The sequence below is a fragment of the Tursiops truncatus genome, chromosome 21 (assembly GCF_011762595.2).
Source record: "Tursiops truncatus isolate mTurTru1 chromosome 21, mTurTru1.mat.Y, whole genome shotgun sequence".
NCBI classification, from domain to species: domain Eukaryota; kingdom Metazoa; phylum Chordata; class Mammalia; order Artiodactyla; family Delphinidae; genus Tursiops; species Tursiops truncatus.
Window position 1 is genome coordinate 25,365,947 of NC_047054.1, and position 24,004 is coordinate 25,389,950.

The following is a 24,004-nucleotide window of genomic DNA, read 5'->3' on the forward strand; positions in this document are numbered from 1 at the left end:
TCAATAGACACAGTGAATCAGGTTTTTTAGCTTCCAGAAACACAAAAATAGATTGTTCATACAAAAGAATCAGTTTACGTTTGGGAATAATTTCTATTTCTATAGCCACCGTCTACCCACATGTTGTCACTCTGGCTTTCTTATCTCCACAAAATAAAGTTGGTCAGCTTTTTCACACAGTGTTTCAAGGGTGGCCCCGTTTTCATGTTATCCTCCATTTTTTCAACTTTTTATTTTAAAAAGGATTAGAGGTTCACAGAAAGTCGCAAAAATATTAGAGAGGTCCCATGTACTTTCCACTCAATTTCTCCCTATGGTAACATCTTCCATGAACTATAGTACAATATCAAAACTAGGAAATTGATATTGTTACAATTCACATACCTTATTCAGATCTCACCAGTTTTACCTGTGTGTGTGTGTGTAGTTCTATGCAATTTTACCACAGTCAAGACAGAGAACTGTCCCATCACTACAAAAGATCTCCCTCGTGTTACCGTTTTAAAATCACAATCACTCTCCTCCACCAAACCCCATCCCTAACCCCTGGCAATCACTGATGTGTTCTCAATCTCTGTAATTCTGTCATTTTGAGAATATTATACAAATGGAATCATACATTATGTGAGCTTTCGAGATTGTGATTTTTTTCACTTAGCACAATTCCCTTGAAATCTAGCGGAGCTGTGGTATATGTTAATTGTTTGTTCCTTTTTATTGCTGAGTAGTGTTCCAAGGTATGGATGTGCCATGGTTTGTTCAAACCACTCACCCATTGAAGGATGTCTGGACTGTACCCGGTTTTTGCCTATTACCAATAAGGCTGCTATGAACATTCGTATGTAGGTCTTTGCGTAGATGTAAGTTTTCATTTCTTTGAGATAAAGACCCAGGAGTGATTGCTAAAATACCCAGGAGTGTGATTGCTAAATCATTGGGTTCGTGTACGTTTAATTTTTTAAGAAACTGCTAAACTACTTTCCCGAGTGGCTTTACAATTTTACACTCCCACCAGGAATATACAGGATCTATTTCCTTTACATCCTTGCCAGCATTTGGTATTGTCACTATGTTTCATTTCATTTTAGCTGCTCTAATAGATGTGTAGTTATCCCCATTTTAAAACAAAATAAGGTATCATTTGGTTCTTGCCATCAAAACAGCTGCCCCAAGAGAAAAGCACAGGTCAATCTATGAACAATACACATTCAGTTGTCTGGATCATGTCCGTGTTTCCTTGTGATTCAACAACTTCGCTAAATCCTATGACGATAAAAGTTTGAGGATGAGATGGACTTTCAAAACACAACAACTTTTGAGTAGACTGGTTGGGTTCCTTTTTAAAACCATTTTTCTCTGGCAAAGTCAGAAAACATGACAATTACTCAATTAATTGTGTTGAGTTAGGCAGTGACTATACTGAAAAATGTTTCTGGCAGCGATCTAGAAATTAAACATGCTATCCTCTTACTTCTGTGTTTGCTTCTTGGGTGTATTAATGTTTCATGAGTCCAACCTATCTTTTTTTCAGTATGTTTGACCACTAAGTATAGAAGGGAGAGTTCTGTCGACTTTCCCCATGGGGACTTAGTTATGCAGACTTCCTATTGGTGCGTATTACCTCATTACTACTCAATGAGTAATTATTACTTGAAGTAATTATTACTTCACTTCCTGGGTCCGGGGCTCAGTGAAGTTTATAAGCCTGGATCCCAACCTCTGTCTTCCCCCAGAATGGAGCTCAGTGGGTCAGCTCCCCTGGTTGTCTAGTGTTGGAGGTGAGAAGCATTATTGCTCTGGGATCTGTTTTTCTGAGAATATGATTTCACATTCTGAGAATATGATCAGCTTTGCATTCTGTGCTCAAAAATTCCCTTCAAATATATGGGGTCCAATGGAAATCCTCTGAGCCACATTTTAGCTTTTATGTATTTCAATTATGAGGAAGAGTGATCTGGGTAACATGAATGCAACCCAATCCAGCCAGTTGGAATAAAGCAGCACCATAAATTTACTAAGACACAGAGAAACAGCCTGCTGGGAAGAGAAAAAGGAATACAGACCTCAATCAATTTAAACTATCACCATTAGAAAGGTCTTCAAATCAAAGAGGACCCTAAATCATAAATGCCTACATTTATAGACTCTCATTTGCAAGAAGGAAGAAAAAAGGCATAGAGTGGAAAAAACAGTTGAAAACAAAACTCCTCCATAATCTCCCTAATTTGTCACATGTTTACTTTCAGGCTACTGAAAAGGCACTATCTTTTGAGGAGGAACATACAGAAATGTGCTTTTTTCCAGAAACTGTTTTGGTGGAAATGTGTTGATGGACACCAATCCTGGGAGATGTTTCCTTCTGCCCTGCCAGCCTGATGGGGATGGTAAACAGGAGTTTTTTTTTTTTTTAATTCTTTGAATCTAAAAAGCTTGCAGTTTATTGATGCCTCTTAGTAGATATTGATGACTAACCACGGAAATATTTTGCCTCCTGGTCAGTTTGAACACTTGTCTTCCTTTTTTTGGCACGGGGCGGGAAGTTTTCCCCAGGACTATCACGAGTCTCAAATCTCAGGTCCACAGTTGTCTGTGGCATGTGTTTTTTGCCCAACTTTTATCAAAGAACAAAGTTCAAAGGACATCGGAATCTACAATTCAAACAGTCTCAGAGGAAGACAAAACAGGGCCAGTTTTAATGAGAGAGAACAATGGGGAAAAAATTCCAATGAACAGTGCTCTGTCTTTTTTCTAAGACTCCTTGTGAAATAATGTGAGCATTCTCAGAACGCGTTTTTTTCTCTTCTCTCGAGTTATGATCGAGACTTCATTTTGTGTTGCTGTAGGATGTGAAGGTCTCTGCTGTTTTCCCCCATCTTATTGTCACTTCATCTGTTAAGAAAGGTTCACAGTTTTTTTCCTAGGCTCTTACAGAAATCTAGAGTAAACAAGTTTTGTCTTGCGGTCTGTTGATGCCTTGTTTATCATTCGTCTCATTCTGGGGCTTCTATTCTTTAAAATCTTATATGCAGATGACTTAAGATCATTCCAATAACTTAATGATAATATAGCCAGGATCCCTAAATTCAATTAACCACATCCTTTCTTTAGAGAAAAGCATTATTCATACCTCTACTTCCAGAGGAGGGATTATCTTAAAATCATACTACTACTACTAATACCCACTAAAATTGAAGATCCCAATTACTTTCTCAGGTGCTAAAAGTTCTTAATTACAAGAAACCTCAGAGTGATACATGAGGAGTAAGAAAAGTCATAACACATTTTTTTTTAATTGAGAATTTTCCCCCACTATCTATGCCTTCTGCTCCTCCATACTTTAAGCACTGCTGTAATTACCAATTCTCTATAAACTCTATTTTCTATTTCTTTTATAGTTTTGGTCTAAAATGTTTTAAAAATCATTTTCAGGGGCATGCTACTGAAGGAGTGGATTTAGGTCATCAGAAAGTTGAAAGGGAATGCTACTTCCTTCATTGCTTCCGGATCAATCAATTACCGTCTTCCTCTTTCTGCATGTGTTCACCACGCCTCGGCTACTCTATTTTCTATCAGTCTTTTTAATCACCTCACGTTCTTCATTTTCTCATTTCAGCCTGGACTCTGTAGGCCAGCCCTTCAACCTTTTTCCATTATCCTTCCTCTGAACCTGCCCAGTAAAACTCCAACTCTAGTCAATTCAACCATCTGCCTTCACTACTTCTACCCAGTTGGTGCAAAATCCCAAAAACAACGGGATCAGAGCAGAACTTTCTGAACTCTGGCTGTACATTACAATCACCTAGGAAGCTTTTGAAAAATACTCTGCCCAAAACAATTAAATCAGCATCTCTTGGGTTGGAAACTGGGAATAAGTATTTTTTAAAGTTCTCCAGGTAATTCTATTAGAAGACAGTTGAGAATATGAAATTACACATCTAGGCGGTTGCCAGTCTTGGCTGGACCTTCTTTTTTTTTTTTTTTTAAATACATTTTTTAAAATAAATTTATTTTATTTATTTATTTTGGCTGCTTTGGTCTTCGTTCCTGCGCTCGGGCTTTTCTCTGGTTGCAGCGAGTGGGGGCTACTCTTCGTTGTGGTGCGCAGGCTTCTCATTGAGGTGGCTTCTCTTGTCGCAGAGCATGGGCTCTAGGTGTGTGGGCTTCAGTAGTTGTCGTACGTGGGCTCAGTAGTTGTGGTGCACGGGCTTAGTTGCTCCGCGGCATGTGGGATCCTCCCGGACCAGGGCTCGAACCCGTGTCCCCTGCATTGGCAGGCGGATTCTTAACCACTGCATCACCACGGAAGACCCTTGGCTGGATCTTCATCTTCATTTTCCTTCTCCTCTGCCCTAGTCCCTTTTATCTTTTGATCTCAACTTTCTCCCTTCACTTCCTTAAAATAACTGATATTAGAAATAGATGCCTTTGATTTTTTACGGAAAAAATCACCTTAAAATTTGTATGGAGACACAAAAGATCCCGAATAGCCAAACAGTCTTGAGGGGAAAAAACGGAGCTGGAGGAATCAGACTCCCTGACCTTAGACTATACTACAAAGCTACAGTAATCAAGACAATATGGTACTGGCACAAAAACAGAAACATAGATCAATGGAACAAGATAGAAAGCCCAGAGAGAAACCCACGCACCTATGGTCAACTAATCTATGACAAAGGAGGCAAAGATACACAATGGAGAAAAGACAGTCTCTTCAATAAGTGGTGCTGGGAAAACTGGACAGCTACATGTAGAAGAATGAAATTAGAACACTCCCTAACACCATACACAAAAATAAACTCAAAATGGATTCGAGACCTAAATGTAAGACTGGACACTATAAAACTCTTAGAGGAAAACATAGAAAGAACACTCTTTGACATAAATCACAGCAAGATCTATTTTGATCCACCTGCTAGAGTAATGGAAATAAAAACAAAATAAACAAATGGAACCTAATGAAACTTCAAAGCTTCTGCACAGCAAAGGAAACCATAAACAAGACCAAAAGACAACCCTCAGAATGGGAGAAAATATTTGCAAACGAATCAACGGACAAAGGATTAATCTCCAAAATATATAAACAGCTTATGCAGCTCAATATTAAAGAAACAAACAACCCAATCCAAAAATGGTCAGAAGACCTAAATAGACATTTCTCCAAAGAAGACATACAGATGGCCAAGAAGCACATGAAAAGCTGCTCAACATCACTAATTATTAGAGAAATGCAAATCAAAACTACAATGAGGTATCACCTCACACCAGTTAGAATGGGCATCATCAGAAAATCTACAAACAACAAATGCTGGAGAGGGTGTGGAGAAAAGGGAACTATCTTGCACTATTACTTTATCTTGCACTATTACTTTAAAATGTATATCTCAGAAATAACTCAATTTCCTTGTCAATTGCATTATTATGAATTTTCATCAAATCTTTAACTGTGGTCATCTTTAAGTCTTTTGTTATTTACAGACAGTTCTGGGTGTACTCTGATGCTTTTGCAAAAATGTTCCTGCAAAAGGGTTTCATCTTCAAGGAATTCATGGTAAAGACTCTGACAAGTACAGGTTTCTGGTAACTGACTATACTGCTGAACTGAATGCATAAGCATTTTCAGAACTCTAATGGAAAACTGATGAATTCATAAAAGTGCTAACAAAAGATCAAGATTAAAAAAAATTAACGCCATGGGACTGAGTGAACTGATGAGGATGATTATAATTTTTGTGACTTTCTGTTTGAATAATAATAAAAAAAATCCCACAAGGACGCAGAGGCAAAAAATATACACATCAATTTTCACTGCAAAGTAAAGGAGCTGTTACAGTGGAGGATTACTGGACTGAATGTCAATATTATGACATAGTATGAGTGTGTTTCGTGTTTGGTAATTGCAATCATTGTTGCTTCTGTTGTGGTCATCCATTTACAATGCTTGGTGTCAGTTTATTTATCTCTTGTAAAAATAAAATACAGTGTGTGTGTGTGTGTGTGTGTGTGTGTGTGTAAAAATAAATTAATTTATTAACTTTAAAAAAGGGGCTCCCCTGGTGGCGCAGTGGTTGAGAGTGCACCTGCCGATGCAGGGGACACGGGTTCGTGCCCTGGTCTGGGAAGATCCCACATGCCGCGGAGCGGCTGGGCCCATGAGCCATAGCCGCTGAGCCTGCGCGTCTGGAGCCTGTGCTCCACAACAGGAGAGGCCACAACAGTGAGAGGCCCGCGTACCGCAAAAAAAAAATAATAATTTTATATATATATATATATATATATATATATATAAAAGATACAGGAAGGGCCACACTCCTTCCAAAGCTCTACAAGAAAATCCTTCTTTGCCTCTTCCAATTTTTGGTAGCTCTTGGAGTTCCCTGGCATGTTGTAGCATAAAAATAACCTCTGCCTCCACCTTCACAATACCTTCTTTTTAATGTGCCTCTTTGTCTTCTTTCATGTCTCTTAAAGGATACTTGTTATTGGAGTTAGGGCCTGATCTAAATCCAGGATCGTGTCATCTTGAGATCTTTTACTTAATTACATTGGCAAAGACCCTATTTCCAAACAAGTTCACATTCACAGGTACTGGGGGTTAGGACTTGGACCTATCTTTTTGGGGCCACTATTCAACACACTACAGATGAATATATAAAATCCTTTGCTATCTTTTTACTTTCTTTTGAGTTTCTTAACTCCATCGTTTCCTGACATGAAGGGGGGCTGTTTAAAAGCTTGATGACAATTTCATTTTCTTTTCTTTGTGAGTTGATCTTTTTGCCTAGATGCCTAAATGATTCGTTTTCCTTTAAAATACAAATATTTTAGTAAAATATATCTCAGTGTTGAATGTTTTGTATCAGTTTCCCCATATATGTAGAATGCCGTTTCAATATGTAGTTTCAAAACTTTAATTAAAGCAGTTTTTCTTGAATTAAAAATTGTATTAATTAAAAAAGAAAAAAGAAAGAAATAGATGCCTTTGGGAGGAAATTCCAGCTATTCCCTGCTCCCAATCCAGACCCTACCAGCCTACTTGCCTACATCTGTTTTCATCCCTAATCCTTACCTTTCAAATCAAAGCAACAGGGAATATTTTTTTTAATTGAAGTATAGTTGATTAACAACATTGTGCCTATCTCTGCCGTATGGCAAAGTGACTCAGTTGTACACCTAAATACATTCTTTTTTTTAATATTCTTTCCCATTATGGTTTATCACAGGATATTGAATATAGTTCCCTGTGCTATATATTAGGACCTTGCTGATCCTAAATGTAATAGTTTGCATCTACCAACCCCAAACTCCCAGTCCATCCCTTTCCCTCCCCCTCTCCCCCTCCCTTGGCAACACAAGTCTGTTCTCTATGTCTGTGAGACTGTTTCTGCTTTGTAGATAGGCTCATTTGTGCCATATTTTAGATTCCACATATAAGTGATACCATATGGTATTTGTCTTTCTCTTTCTGACTTACTTCAGTTAGTATGATAATCTCTAGTTGTACCCATGTTGCTCCAAATGGCATTATTTCATTCTTTTTTATGGCTGAGTAGTATTCCACTGTGTATCTATACCACATCTTCTTTGTCCATTCATCTGTTGATGGACATTTAGGTTGTTTCCATGTTTTTTCTATTGTGAATAGTGCTGCTATGACCATAGGGGTGCATGTATCTTTTTGAATTATAGTTTTGTCTGGGTATATGCACAATAGTGGGATTGCTGGATCATATGGTAGTTCTATTTTTAGTTTTCTTAGGACCCTCCATACTGTCTTCCATAGTGGCTGCACCAACTTACATTCCCACCAACAATGTAGAAGGGTTCAACAGGAAGATCTTTTTCAGTCTCAAATAATCTCACTGCCTGTGCTCTGGCTCCCATCCCCACCTACCTCTCAGCATCCTTACTCCATCTATTTCTTCCATATTATTCTAAATGTTCCATTTCTCCTTATCTTCGAGTTTTTTCCCATCAACATCTAAACATACTCAAATTATCACCTTTAAAATACTGCCTCATCCATGCATTGTCCTCTTCCTGTCCTCTTTTCCTTTTCAGCTGAGCTTACTGAATGACAATTTCTAAGTTTTCTCCATTTTATCATGCTCTATTCACTTCTCAAGCTATTGTAAACTTAGTTTCCAGCCTTAAATATGATTACATATTCTCTCTGAGGCAATAATTAACTCTTCATTGTTAAATCCGAAAGACATTTTCTATCCGTATCTTTCCTGACCTCTCAGCATTGTTTCAGCTCATTACTTAATTTTTTGATGCTTTCTTTGCCCTTGGCTTCTGCACATTTCCTTAATGGCGTCCTGTTTTGGCCTTTGGTTTCTCCTTTTCTCTCTCAACACGTTTTCCTTTTGTAGGTTAATTAAACCCCCTGGCTGCAGTTACTGTTTACATGCCGATGACTCCCAAGTCACCTACGCATCCCACAACTCTCTCCTGAACTCCGGAAAAGCTCTATTTGGAGACCTCAAAAGGGCTTCCAATTCTTAGCGAAAGTAGATTCTCTCCTCTTTACCAAAGTCTACTCTTTCACTGTTACCAATCTTAGTGAACAGATGGCCACTACCCAGCTGCAAAAGCCAGAAACAGTCTTACAATTCCACTTCCTAGAATCTAATCTTAGTGCTTTATGTCCCCGTGCCATCGTGTAGGCTCTTCTCATTTCTTAGATTACAGGAAGACCATCATGGTGGGCTTCCTACTTCTGGGCTGGCTCCTATCTAATTGTTTTTCCATACTCCTCATTTCCTGTTCCTCTTCTTCTGGACGTGAAGATGTTCATTTGGGTTTTACTGGGAAGAAAAAAAAGGGGTGAAAAACTAAAGGACACAGAAAGAGAGAGTTTGAAGTGATGATCCACAGGCCTTATCTAAATTGCAAAAGAAACAGAAACAAAAGGTCATAGACAGATTAGAAGCACAGGAAGGTCATTGTACTAGAGATTCTGAAGTTGAAGAACTAGTGAAAGAGTGAATGAGCTGGTCAGGAGAGGAATTAAATGAAGTGCTTTCTTTTCACTTTTTAGATAGACTTAATTCCTACTTTCACTAAAGCATCCCTAGGTGGAGTCTGAAACATTTCAACACAAACCTGCAAAGGAAGTAGATAATGAAGTCTGTGAAGAATGGTCTTGATAGTAATTGGGTCAACGCTTATGGTATGAGAACCAGGGCCAATGGGAGGAAACTGGATCCTTTCTTACTACTCTATGTCAAGCACAGATTAAACACAAAAAGAACACCACATTGTTTTCCAAAATATAGTCCTCATGTGAATATATTTATAGAGAGACAATCCTTAAACTTCTGGAGAGCATTTGCCTTTCAAAAAATCTTAGGTAGATTAAAAAAAAGTGATTGGAGTCTTTAATCTTTGTAACTGTGAGTGAAGTGGTAAAAACCCATGACCACTTGAGAAAAAGTTGAAAATCCAAGCATATCTGCAAAATTTCTCCAATTTGAGGCTGGCCTACCTTTCCAGCTTCAACTCTCACCCCAGCTCCCTTTACTGCTGACAGCCCAGTGAGACTGAATTACTTTTAATTCCCCAAACACTATATTGTTTTCTCATTCATTTTGGTGCCTTTGACTTTGCTTTAACTTCCTTCCACCTCAACCCTCTGTTGAGCTTGCTGTGCCAGGAAAATGTAAGGAACAGAGGAAACTCTGATTGAATGCTTTGGAAATAAAAGACAAGGACTGGGGTAGAAACACTGCATGTAGGAAGGCACCACTTGTAATCAGTGTTGTGATTTCTTTTGTTTTATCAGAGAACAGATTGAGTTTTAATTAAAATGAAAGAGTGAGACTACCCAGAGGCATTTCCGTAGCCTTGGATTTACAGGTGTTAATCTGTTTCTGGGAGAGTCCAGAGCTATGACTGTGTGGACCCTGGCGTGAGTGGGATGCTGTGCTTCTGTGGTGGTTAGGGCCAGCCTGCCAGGCCACACAGTGCTGGCGTGGGGCCGCAGTTCTCCCTTCATACTACCTACCCTTGGTTCACCCTCCTTGATTCCCAGCTCTGTGCAGGATCCCAGGTTCCATCACAGGTTAATGCCCATCAGTCCCACCATCTAAACAGAGATTGGACTGCTTCTTATATGCTGACCTTGCTATTGAATTTCCCACCTTCCCTGAAAATTGCAGATACACATGGAAAATCCCAGATGTACTGTCCTAGGTAAAGAGATGTGGAATTGCCAGGTCGTTGGTTTTATAGATAAGTCTGAACAGTTTTTTTTCAAGTTGTACCAACTTACATTGCTACCTGCAGCTTCTGGGTTTCAACTACGTCTTCAACACCTGTTACACCTGCCTGAAAAATAACCTTTGGTATTTCCACGAGTGCTCATCTGCTAGTCATGGATTACCTTGTTTTTGTTTGCTAAAAACTATTCTTATTTTCCTTTAAAAATTTTTTATGAAGGTAAACTTACATACAGATTTTAAAATACACAAGTCTTTAGTGAACAGTTTGAGAAGTTTTCACAAGCATGTACACCCATGTAACCAGCACCCCAATTAAGGTCTACAGCATTGACCTCACACTACAAGTGTCTTCAAGCCTCTTTCCAGTCTACCTTCCCCACCTCCATAACCCAAATGAACTACCATTTGGATTTCAATAACCACAGATACCACTGAAAAAAACGGAATAACAGCACACACCCTTCAGCGTCTGGCTTCTCTTGCTCAGCATGCTATTTCTGAGACTTGTCTATAATGTCACGTGTATCCGTAATCTGTTCCTTTTTATCGCTGAATACCAGTCCACTGTGTGAATATACCACAATGTATTTATTCATTCTCCTCTTGATGGACATTTGGCTTACTCCCAATTTTTGCTATTATGAATAAAAATGCAATACATATCTTTGCGCCAGTCTTTGGATGGACACGTGCTTTCACTGCTTTGGGGTAAATCACTAGAAGTGAAACTGCTGCCATAAGATAAATGTATGTTTAATTCTATAAAAGCAAATGCTAATAACTTTCTCAAGTTGTACTGTTTTATATTCCCGCCATACTGTATGAGAGCACCAGTTGCTTTGCGTTCTTTTCAACAATTGAAATTTGTAGTCAATTTAAATTCAGAAATTCTAATCAGTATGTACTGGTAATCACTGTAGTTTTAATTTGCATTTCCATAATGACTAAAGATGTTGAGTATGTTTTACGTGTTCACTGACCATTTGTACGTCCTTTTTTTTTTGAAGGATCTATTTTCATATTTTTCTTACTTTTAATGAGTTGCTTGCTTTTTGTTATTTATTTGTAAAAGTTTTGATTTGTACAATCTCGATATGAGTTCCTTCTGTCATATGTCTATTTTGAATATTTTCTCCCCATCTGTGCCTTGCCTTTTCATTTTCTTAACAATATCTTTTGATGAACAAATGTTTATTAATTTTGATGAAATCCGATCTCTCAAGTGTTTCATTTATTGTTAGTGATGTCTATATTCTAAGCAATCTGTCTACTTCAATGTAGCAAAGATAATCTCCAGGAAGCAAAGAGCTTTATATTTTAAGCTTTTATATTTAGGTCTATAATCCATCTTCAGTTGAGATTTCTGTATACTGTGAAATACAGGTCAAGGTTCACTTTTTTTCTGTAAAGATATCCACTTAAACAATAAGATTGATAATAAGATTTTTCTTTCCACACTAGAGAACAATAGCAACTTTGTCAAAAAATTATGTGTGGATCTATTACTTGACTTTCCATTAGGTTCCTTTGGTCTACTTACCTATCCTTAAACCAGTACCATACTACCTTGATTATAGTACCTTTATATTAAATCACAAAGTAAGGTAATGTGAGTATTCAAACATTGTTTCTGTTTTTCAAGATGCTTTGACTCTCCTAGGACCTTTAAATGTCCATATAAATGGTATTATCAAGAAGTCATATACTGCAGTTAGTTGCATTTATAGTTTCTAAATTTCACATTTAGGTCTATGGTTGCTTTTGAATTAACTTTATGTATGGATCAAAGTTTCTTTTTTCCTTTTGGGTGATTAATTGTTGCTGCACCTTATGTTGAAAAGACTACGGTTTCTCCATTAAATTGCCTTCACATCTTGGTAAAAAATTAATTAATCAAGTGACATTAGCCACGTGATGTACTAGTAAACTACAGGCCCTCCTTCCCCCACAGAGACAAAAAGTTAACAACAATATATGAATCACAATACCTCTCTGAGAACTCTAGAGACCAGTTGAGAAGTTACAGCATCCAGGACACTGTAAACCAAGAATGGATTCCAACACAAGGAGTAGGAAACCTTGTGGCATTTGGCATGGTCATTCGTTCCCCTCTCCCTTATGCAAAATTGCATGAGCAAGTGGGAGGAAACCTTCTGCACCAGGGCTCCTCCTTCAGGATGAGAACAGACGAGTGGATCATCAGTCTAACATTCTGGCTTCTCTGGGGGCTTCCCAAGTGACTAGTTTCTGTCTTGTCCGACTCATAGTGCTGAAGGGACCACTGCTAGAGTTTGGGAGCTGCTGAAAACAGATATGAGCAAGACACTGAAGTTGAGGGAGATGCCAGGGTGAGTACGATAAAGTTTGAGAGGTCCTAGAACCTCCAACTGGGGTGATGGTGAAGATCTTTCCCTGTATGAAACCACTGAGCAAAGACTTGGAGAGGTGATTGTTTTTTCAAATGCCCCAAACCCAGAAAAAACTTAAGAGGCATACAAATAGGGAAACATTGGGTCAGTCAAGGAACATAATAAAATTCCAAAAACTGACTCTAAAGATACACAGATCTGTGAGCTGCCTGACAAAGGTTTAAAATAACTGTAAAGAGGGAAGATGTCACATGCCACAGAGCAACTAAGTCCATGTGCCACAACTACTGGGCCTGCGCTCTAGAGGCCATGAGCCACAACTACTGAGCCCGCATGCCACAACTACTGAAGCCTGCACACCTTGAGCCCATGCTCCGCAGCAAGAGAAGCCACTGCAATGAGAAGCCCATGCACTGCAAGGAAGAGTAGCCCCCACTCACAGCAACTAGAGAAAGCCTGTGCACAGCAACAAAGACCCAATGCAGCCAAAAATAAATAAATAAATAAATTTATTTAAAAAAAGAAATAACTGTAAAGAACATAAAGTTGCTCAATGAAAACTATAAAACATTCCTGAAAGAAATTTAAAAAGACAAATAAATGGAAAGACATTCCATGTTTATGGACTGGAAGATTTAATATTGTTAAAAATGTCCCTACTACCCAAAGCAATCTATAGAGTCAATTCAATTCCTATCAAAATCCCAATGGCATTTTTTACAGAAATAAATTTATGCAAAAACTAATATTAAATCTCAAAGGACTCCAAATAGCCAAAACAATTTTGAAAAAGAAGAACAATGTTGGAGGAGTCACACTTGCTCATTTCAAAACATATGACAAAGCTACAGTAATCAAAACAGTCCGATACTGGCATAAAGATAGACAAATAGACCTGTGAAATAGAATAAAGAGTTCAGAAATATACCCTCATGTATACGGACAAATGATCTTTCATAAGGGTGCCAAGACCACTCAGTGGGGAAAAGACAGTCTCTTCAACAAATGGTGCTGGAAAAACTAGGCATCCACATGCAAAAGTATGAAGATGGACTCTTACATTATACCACATAGAAAAATTAACTCAAATACATTAAAGAACTGAACATAAGATGTAAAACTATAAAACCCATCAAATAAAACATAAGGGAAAAGCATGACATTGGACTTGGCAATGATTTCTTAGATATGACACCAAAAGCACAGGTAAAACAATCAAAAATAGACAAATGAGACTACATCAAACTTTAAAACTTTTATGGAAAGGTCAGAGTTTGTTTTTTGTTGTTTTGTGTGTGGTGTTTGACTATAATAGAGTGGTTTTTTCCTAAAAGTTTTCTCTCTTGTTAGGCTGCCCCTTTTCTGGTCCTTTGGTTTTTACTGTCATTGGTTTCTGTGCTTCCCACTTCCCCCGTGACTGTGGCATTTATTGGTTGCCAGTTTCTTCATCTTCAAGTATGGAGTATATAAGGCAAAAAGAAAAGCAATAAAACTCACTACCATTAATTCCTCATGTTCCAAAATCCTTAGCCAGTGTCTTCTCTCCACCTTTGAGTCATTATATGTTTGTTTCATATATAATGTGCAATTTTAAGCTGTACTTAGTCAGAGGAATAGGAAAAAGTATATCTACTCCGTCTTCACAGAAGTGGAAATACTTATGTTTTGGTCTTACAAAATTTTTTAGTTATTCTTGATCCTTTGAATTTTCATGAAAACTATAGAATCACCTTGTCAACTTCTAGGAAAAAAAAATTCTGGGCTTTGATTGGCTTTACTCTGAATCTATAGATGAATTTGGGGACAACTGCCCTCTTAACAATATTAAGATTTGTTACCCCTGATCACCAATAGAGCTCTCTTCATATTTATGTCATTAGTTTTTCTCACCAATGTTTTGCAGCTTTCAGCATACAAATCTTACAATATTTTGTTAGATTTATACCTAAGTATTCCCTGTTTTATTGATATTTTAAATAGTGCAGTTTTTTTAATTCCAGTTTTTGACTTTGTATATGTCCATTGTATCTTTCAAGTTGCTAAGTTCACTTATTAGTTTTCACATCTTTTATTTTGATTCCTTAGGTGTTCCACATAGATGATCCTGTTGTCTGTGAATCAAGACAGTTTTATTTTTTCTTTTCCAATCAGGATGTCTTTACTTTTTTCTTGCCTAACTGCACTGTTTACAACCTGCAGTACAATGTTGAGTAGAAGATGTAAGAGTGAATATCTATGCCTTGCACCCAACAGTATAGATCAGGCATTCAGTTTTTTACCTTTATGTATGTTATGTAAGATTTTTGTATGTGCTTATCTGTTTGAGGATACTCTCTTCTATTCTTCCCTTGTTGAGGATTTTTATCAACACGTTACACTACAATAGATGCTAAATGAAATTCTTCAGGCTTATGAAGAATTATATTAGTTAGAAATTTGGATCCATAAAAAGAATCAATGGGTTTAGGAAATGGTAAATATTTACATTGGGTTTTTTTTCCTCTTTCTAAATTATTTGAAACAAAAATTGATTCTTAAAGAAAAATAATATTGTGGCATGTATAAATATGTAGTAGGAAAGTACATGACAACAATAGCACAAAGGATTGGAGGGATGAAATAGGAAGAATGCTATCATACATTTCCTACATTAAAATGAGCTGATACAGTATCAATCTATATAACATCAACATATGGCAAGCTGTAATAAACTAATAATAATAAATTAATACACTCTGCTTAATTAATATTAACTCATACACGGCCTTAACTAATAAATAATTTTTTTCCTTTAACTAATTCATTTCCGTAGGCTCAACTTTTTGTCTCTCAAACACACAAACAGCCTTGGTACTTTCTGCCTAGAACATCATTCCTTTCAATCTTGGAGCGTCAGGCTCCTTCTTGTCATTTAGGTCTCAGCAATAAGTTACTCCTCAGTGATGACTTTTTTCACAATTAAGCTACAAAGCTCTCCTTATGTATATTTTATATGTAAGATTATTTTTTTTAATGTTTATTTTCTCCCTGGCACCACATTTGTTTAATACCTCCTCACTACTATTCATTGCTCTTTGCACCTCTGGCTCCTGGCACAATGCTTATACAGTTGTCTCCCCTTATGGGGCATACATTCCAAGACCCCCTGCGGATGCCTGCAACCACTGATAGTATCAAACCCTATATATACTATGTTTTTTTCCTGTACATACATATGTATGATCACGTTTGTTATAAATTAAGCACAGTAAGAGATTAAAACTGATAACAAAATAGAACAATTATAACAATATACTGTAATAAAAGTTATGTGAATGTGATCTCTCTCTCTCAAAATATCTGATTGTACAAACTTGATGCCTTTTACATCTTAACTATGCACTTACCACGCATTGTAACCATAACTTGTGTAGTTTGAGGGGAAACAAAACTAGCACAAATTTCTTTTTCCTTCTTCACAATCTCATGGATAAAAGAATTGTTCTCACTGTAGATCTTGGCAACCTCAGCATACAACTTTTTTCTGTCCTTATTAAACCAAGAACTTTCACCTTTTCACTTAAAAGGAGCACTTTTCAGATTCTCTTTGGCATATCTGAATTGCCAGCCTCACTACTCTTGTGCTTTAGGGCTGTTGAGTAAAACAGGGGTTACCTGAACACAAGCACTGTGATAGCGACAGTCCACAGTCAATCTGATAACTGAGAAGGCTAAAGAGATTGATGCGGTACGCTGGACAAAGGGATGACTCACATCCTGGGGGAATGGATCTGGACGTCAGGAGACTTCATCACACTGCTCAGAATGGCATCCAATTTAAAAGTTACGAATTGTTTATTTCTGGAATTTTTCATTTAACATTGTTGGACCATGGTTGACCACAGGTAAATGAAACCGAGGAAAGGGAAACCATGGATAAGGGGAGACAACTGTTCTTTATAAGCCCCAGAAGTCTTCATTTCATGAAATTGGGCACATGCACCTGGGGCAGAACCAAGCTACAGGCATAGTCTCTAAGGACATCACTGGAATCTAGGCTCACACTGATGGGGAAGCCGCAGTGACTGTTTTCTCCTCGGCAGCCATTACACTCACCTGGCAAATCAAGACTAGTTGACTTTTCATCTCTTCTCCATTAAGTACTTTTGGTGAAAATTAACAAGTAGTCACATGATCAAACTCTGTGCATCTACAAATGCAAAGAGAAGAAGAAAGAACCACATTAATTTATGAAACTTTAAGTAATTTACAGTTGGCTCTAGCTCAAAATTATAGCCTAAGGAAAGATGTTAATTTCTCATAGCTTTTAGCAGAAGAATTTTCTCTTTTGTAAATTTAATTCACACTTTTCGTGTAGAGATGGCCTTTCCTGGACTTCCTACGGCAATCCCAATAGCGGTCATCTCTCCCACTCTCAAGCTATGTGTGCTAATTTATTTTTTCAGATAATATGGCCACCATACCTTTTGGCATTTTTCCATAATATTTCTTATATCTAAATTGCTTCCTGCTACTGTCCACCAAATAAATTACCCCTTCTTTTCACTTTCTTTCAGACTCTGATTACTGTATTTCTAGATAACTTTAACTGAGATTTATTGCGCACTTAATCTGTACCAGGCTTCATATTTAGCTTGTACACACTTCAGGTCATTGAAAAGTTTCATGAACAACTATGAGATCGGTTTGTTCATCTCTTACTTTAACGAATGAAAAACTTGGGTGAAAGGGTCTTAAGTAATATTCCTAAGGCTACATATCTAATGAACGACCAAGCTGGGACCCAAAGTCAGGTCAGTCTGTCTTTAGAATTTGCGATTGTAATCACTAAGTGATGCTATCTCATTCATCTGTACTCAATTTATCTTTTATTTAGCCTTACTCATTTCCCACCCCAAGTCCTATTTGAACTACATTCTCTGTGTCTTTTACTCTAAATATTTCCATTGCACGGAGATTTCATATTTCGTTTTCAAAATTCTTTATAGATTCTCCTCCCTTTTTTATTTCTTATATTGCTTAGCTCTTTTTTAAAAAAGAGACTGTGCCTACACTTTTCTCTTTGCCATGTGCTATTTTAAAATAAGGCTCAGAACTCCAGGAAGTTCTGTGGGAGTTCAGCTGGAAATCAGAGTTTCCACAACACTGCAGATATTCTTTGCAAACCCCAGAATTCTCCAGAATGGTAGCCTTTCTTAGGTGTTCCTCCAGAAAAGATGTCCAGGTTACCTCAGTAAGAAATGAAGCCTTCAGACAAAGCTGTTTGGAATGTGGTAGCAGGCCTTGGTATATCCACAGATTTCTCTAGAATCTTGAGGAAACTTACTCCCCTCACATTCATCTCTTGTTAGCAAAAGATACTCAGTGAATTCGTACTTGAGGACATAAATGGCCTGAGGACAATCTGTTCAAAACTTTTCTGGACTGCTTGTCAACTTGTGTGCAATCCAGTGCAAGAGCCATGTCTACCAAAGGTGAATCATTAAGCCTGGGATGGCCAGCAGGAGATCTGAATTCTTGTCTTGGCTACTGTTAAAAATAGCTGACTATACCACAGGCAATTCCCTTCAGCAGCCTGGGATTCAGAACCCTATTTTCCAAAAGTAGATAAACGCTAGCAATTAAATGTTTTCACATTATAATGCAATCCAAAGTCTAGTAGAGACAAGTATTCTGGTGTGTCTGTGATGGTGACTCTAAACCTGTTATCTTTTTAAAAACGTTTCCATATAATTGGCCCAATAATCTGCTAATCGTGACACCTGTGACTCATGGAGAAGCTGCTATGTAGGCGGGTTTAGGCCACCTACAGTTCGAGCCACAGGGCAGCTTTGATTTGTTTCGCTGCAGACGAATTCCTACAGCCAGCTTTGACATTGGCCAAGGAGGCACAGTCTGCTGCCTGCTGCACACACAAAATTCTTGATTTTTTGATGAGAAAGGGAGTATTCTTTATCTTGTTCTCTCCACTGTAGTACTGACAGGGGTTAGAGGGGACAGACAGACAGCTTGTGGGCTGAGCGCTGCAGATGGCTGTCCTCCAACGCAAACTCCTTCCCTTTCTCTGCCAAGCGGACCTCCGTAGGGACGCTGCTAGGCCATCCAAGGTTTAGCTCTACTGACATGGGACTGGAAACTGGACAAGAAATGGAAATGCACTGTGACTTCCTCTGTCCTCTTCTGCTCCTTGAGCCAAATAGCAAATCAAGCTTTGGTTTCAAGGGGAAAAAATATGAGACTGAAGGAAAGAGAAGGTGTTAGTTTCTTCACCCCATTTCCCCACGCCTGCTCACTTGCGGTCACTACCTTAGTTACATGAAACATCTGTTTCCAGGTAACCTGACAGATCTTGAGAATAGCACCTTGGAATTCTGTCTCTTTTGGGTCCTTCTGAAATGTTCTCACAGAGTAATGTGGTTGCTTTTTTTTTTTTTTCAACAAAATGTTTCTCCTTTCTAATTCAATTCTCTCTTTAGTTTGCTATTGGAACCAGAGACAACAATAATTTCGTTGGAAATTGAATCAATTGAGAAGCACTGGGAATGACTATGGTTTTAACCTCAGGTTGGGTTTCTTGGAATTCTGGGCCAAGTCCCTTTCCCAGTTGCTCAGAGGAAGTTTCAACGGATGTCATTGGAAATTCTATGTGTGTACGTCTGTGTGTAATTTAGGTCACAGTGGGGCCTTAAGGATCCAGAAAAAACTCTTGTTTCTTCTAGCGACTACCTCACTCTTCATGCCCAGCTAATATTTGGATCCATGTGGTGCTGATGAACCAGGAAACCATTCCTATCTTTCTCAGCTTGAGATCACAAAGCTGTTCCCCTTATGGGGGAAATCAGAGAGATTTTTGTTCACACATCAATGTTTTACAGGCATAGACCTTTCCAAAATACTCTTTCACACATTCAGGATGCATATTTAGATAATCAGCTGATATAATTCAGAAGAAAGTATTTATTCACGCTTTATGATTTTTTACTTCAAATTTTAAGGGAAAATGATTGGAGTTACCCTCATCTAAAAGGGCAAAAAACTCTTAGTATACAACACAAACCACACTTTAATCCATTTCCTTTCATTTAACCAAATTCACAATTTATCTTGCTTCATTCCAACTAAACTCTAGTATCTAATGACGGGAGAATAGATGAAGCTCCGTATTTTCCTAACTTCTCCCAAGCCCATTTTATAACCTGTCCTTTTGTCTTCTTTCAACACAACCGTGGTAAATTGTGCAAGTAATATCTTCAAGGATGTGATGAGAAACTAATTTCTCAAGGAGTACAAGTTAATACGTTCTACCTCTATCCTCTACCCTAGTTCTTTTTCTCTTCCTCTTATTTGTCTCTCTTCCTTGGACACATTCAATCTATTTTCTTTTCTTCTAGGCTCTCCTTTGAGTTCTCATACAATGTTGGCAGCTCCCTAATGGCTTTCCTAGTCCCATGTAGACAAGATACAGAATAATTCCAAAGCTGTGGCTCTAGTCTCTTCCTCCTCCTTGAAGTGCAGCATGAAGCACAGGATGGACCTGGTAAATTTAATAACTGCTCTTGTTGGATTAAAAGATCCAACCTGACAGTACTGGGTCCGTAGTTTTCCATAAATCTTCCTCACTCCCAGTGACCCTTTTTAAATTTCTGAAATATTGATTACTATTTATACTCATCCAGCCCCAAAATAAAAGCAAAATTCAAAAATCCTGAGCAACTTCATGGTTCTAAAGCAGCCATAAAACCCATCATTCTGACTCTTCTGTTTCTTTTCAGGCATTATTTGGCTCTTGTTCTAATTTAAAACTCTGGTTTGCATCCAAATCTTAGTGAAAATTAAGCCTTGTTTTTTTGTTTGTTTGTTTGTTTTTGCGGTATGCAGGCCTCTCACTGTTGTGGCCTCTCCCGTTGCAGAGCACAGGCTCCGGACGCGCAGGCTCAGCGGCCATGGCTCACGGGCCCAGCCGCTCCACGGCACGTGGGATCCTCCCAGACCGGGGCACGAACCCGTGTCCCCTGCCTCGGCAGGCGGACTCTCAACCACTGCGCCACCAGGGAAGCCCAAGCCTTGTTTTTTTCTTTCTTCCATGTTAGGTTTTTTTGCAGAGTATATCTTATTCAGTCTGGCAGGTTTTTTTGTTTTGTTTTGTTTTTGAAAAATAATTTCCCTGCTCCTCTGGCCCACAAGCTCCCCTGCTCCCAACACACACAAAATGTAGAATTTGTTCACTGGACCCTGTCTCAGCAGAATCTGTCCTCTGGGTTCCCTGTCTCATTTTAGTAGCTCTTGATGCCTCCTCTGTTGTCTTGTGACTGCTCACTCTAGGTAAGTGGAGGGGAACCCAGAGTGGGAATGTACGGAATATCCAGTGTCTAGTCAAGATTCCTTCTCCAGAAATAGTGACCTTCTAGGTATTACCAACTTCATCTCAGAAGGCAGTGGTTCATCGACTCTGGCTGCTGAAAAAGATACACTCCCTGAATGCAGGAATTCCTACCTGCTTTGTTCACAGCACTTGGAACAGCACCTGGCACACTAGATTTTCAGTAAGTATTCTGTGAATGAATGAACTAGATATCCATGAATGAGGCATCCATTTATGAATTGAATTTTGTTTTTAATTCAAAGGAAAGTTCAGCAATTTTAGGTCAAAAGGCATTTTCATGCTGCAATATTTAACATTTTAAGTGTTCTCATTTTCATCACTAACAGAGATTATATAAGAACCAACCAACAATCAAGTAAAAAATTGATTGGGCTTAGCCAGCTGAGGAACAGAGAGAGACACTTCTGGAAGAACCATCATGATGGCTGCCCCAAAAGAATCCCAAGTTCTATTTAAATATGAATTGGTTGGTGATGACAATACTGGTAAACTATATTTTCAAAGTGTCATTTGACTCATGAGTTTGAGATGTAGTCACTTTGATTGTTGAAGTCTATCGCCCCATGTTTCATACCAACAATAGACTTTTTAAATTCAATGAATTAGACATACATTTGGTAGCCTGAGAAATGGCTATCTGATCCAAGCCCAGCAAGCCATTGTAATGTTTGATGTGACATCAAGAGTTACAAGTGTGCACCTAAGCGGCACAGAGATCTGGTAGGAATATATGAAAACATCCTCGCCTTATTGCATGGCAACATAGTGCGTATTAAGGACTGAGAAATTAAGGAAAAATCCATTGTCTTCTAATGAAAGAAGAATCTCCAGTAATATGAGATTTCTGCCAGAAGTAACTACAACTTTGAGAAGCCTGTCCATTGGCTTGCTAGGAAACTAGCTGGCGATCCTGACTTGGAGTCTGTTGGCACGGGTGCTCTCACCCCACCAATCATAGTCATGGACTCAGTTTTGGAAGTTCAGTATGAGCACGGCTTAGAGGCTGCTCAGACTACTATTCTCCCAGAGAGAATGATACCCTGGGAGAAAAGGAAGCTGAAGTCCGAGGTCTAGTTTTATAGGCAACTGTCTTGTGATGTCCAGTAAGCAGTGTGTTTGTGACTTTATTACACAGCTAACCAGATATATCCTTCATCCTTACGATGCTAAATGAATGGGATTTGAAATGAATGTGGCAGTTTAAAAAAATACCTTTATATTTTACTTCCATACTTGGCTGTTTGGACTCCAGTTGTTTCTTTCCTGAGTTTCAAATATAAGACTGCTGTGGTCACAGCACACACAGAAACACACAAAAAAATCAGTGGGTTTGGACTTTTCTTCTGGAATTGGACCATATATAGGTAAATAAAATATCACTGGGGAAAACCCCTAAATGTCCACTAGGTTAATAAATTAGTAAACCATGTAACAACTGATTTAATATTTTACAGTACTCAAAATAGTGATTATTAAAAATTTTAAACAGCATGAGAAAATGCTTATGCTAAGTTGTTAAGTCAGACACAAATTGAATATACATATAGTCACAACTGTAGTTCAAAAATAAATAAGCCTAATGGGAAATACATTTTAAAAAGTTAACATGATGAGATTATGGTTAGCTGTTTTTCTTTTTCTTTTTCAATATATTTTTAAATTTTGATTAAATTTTGATTTTTAAATTTTAAATTAATATATGTAATTATAATGAAGGAGAAAACCTTTTATTTCAATTGACAAAAAAATAAATCATCAAGTGTGTAAAAATACTTTGAAAATTAAAAAAAAGAACAATGCAAAATAGCACCTCATCATCAGATTGCTGGGAAATATTTGCAAATGTAAAAAGTTGATTATAATTTATCTACATCATGAAAAGCAATTAACAATTAGATGACAAATGCATTGTTTTGTAATGATTCAACAGCAAAACGAATTCAAAATATACTTTTCAGTAATCAAATCAGCACAATTGTGAAAAAGTGTTCATGTCCTTTTTTGGTTTGTTTCCCTCATATAAGCCTATATTCCTGTGCTTTTTGGCCATAGCTGCATAAACTAATTAATATTTCAGTGGGTCTATGTACTACCCTAACCACACACCTCCCCCACCCCCAATAGTTCCCTGGTCTGAATTAAAGTAATTATTCTATTGGAAAAATAGTTCCAATAGCTTAGCTCACTGGCCCTGGCCTGATTATTGTGATTATAAGCTATTAACTGAAATCAATGCTATTGGCCACATGCTGGCTTAGTTACACAGTATCCAAATTTTTTGCCTTCTATTTGCATCTATTTTTGCAAGGGAAAAGAAAAGAATAAATGATCCTAGTCTATATTTTTAAACTAACCAAATGTATTATTTTCCACAAAGTTTCCTTCATTACACAATATTTTAAAAATCTCTATCCTTGTTTCCTGTTCTTTATTGTTCCTTCCATTCACTCATTTACCCTGCAGGCATTTTTTAAAGTAAATTTTTTTGTTTTAGAATAGATTTAGATTTACAGAAAAAAAAAAAAGAAACCTGGGAAGATAATGCAAAGTTCCCACATATATCACAGCCTGTTTTCTTTATTATTTAATACTATTTCTCTATTCTTTAGTATGGTGCATTAGTTACAATTAATGAACTAATACAGATACATTATTATTAACTAGAGTCCATACTTCATTCGCATTTCCTCAGTTTTCACCTAATGCCCTTTCCTGCTCCAGGATCTCATCCAAGATACTACATTACATTTAATTGTAATGTCTCCTTAGATCCCTCTCAGCTATGACAGTTTCTCAGACTTTTCTTGGTTTTGATGACCTTGAGAGTTTTGAGGAGTACTAACTAATCACGTATTTTGTAGAATTTTCCTCAATTGAGATTTGTCTGGTGTTTTTCTTACAATCAGACTGGAGTTATGTGTTTTAGGAGGAAGATCACAGAGGTGAAGGGCTATTCTCATCACATCATATCAAGGGCACATATTAACCCCATGACTTATCACCGCTGATTTTGATCACTGTTGATTTTG

General features: G+C 37.7%; 1 pseudogene; it reads left to right on the forward strand.

The window, feature by feature from the left end:
• Nucleotides 1-21,396: 21,396 nt before the first annotated feature.
• Nucleotides 21,397-22,049, forward strand: LOC117310063 (GTP-binding nuclear protein Ran-like; annotated as a pseudogene).
• Nucleotides 22,050-24,004: the final 1,955 nt, after the last annotated feature.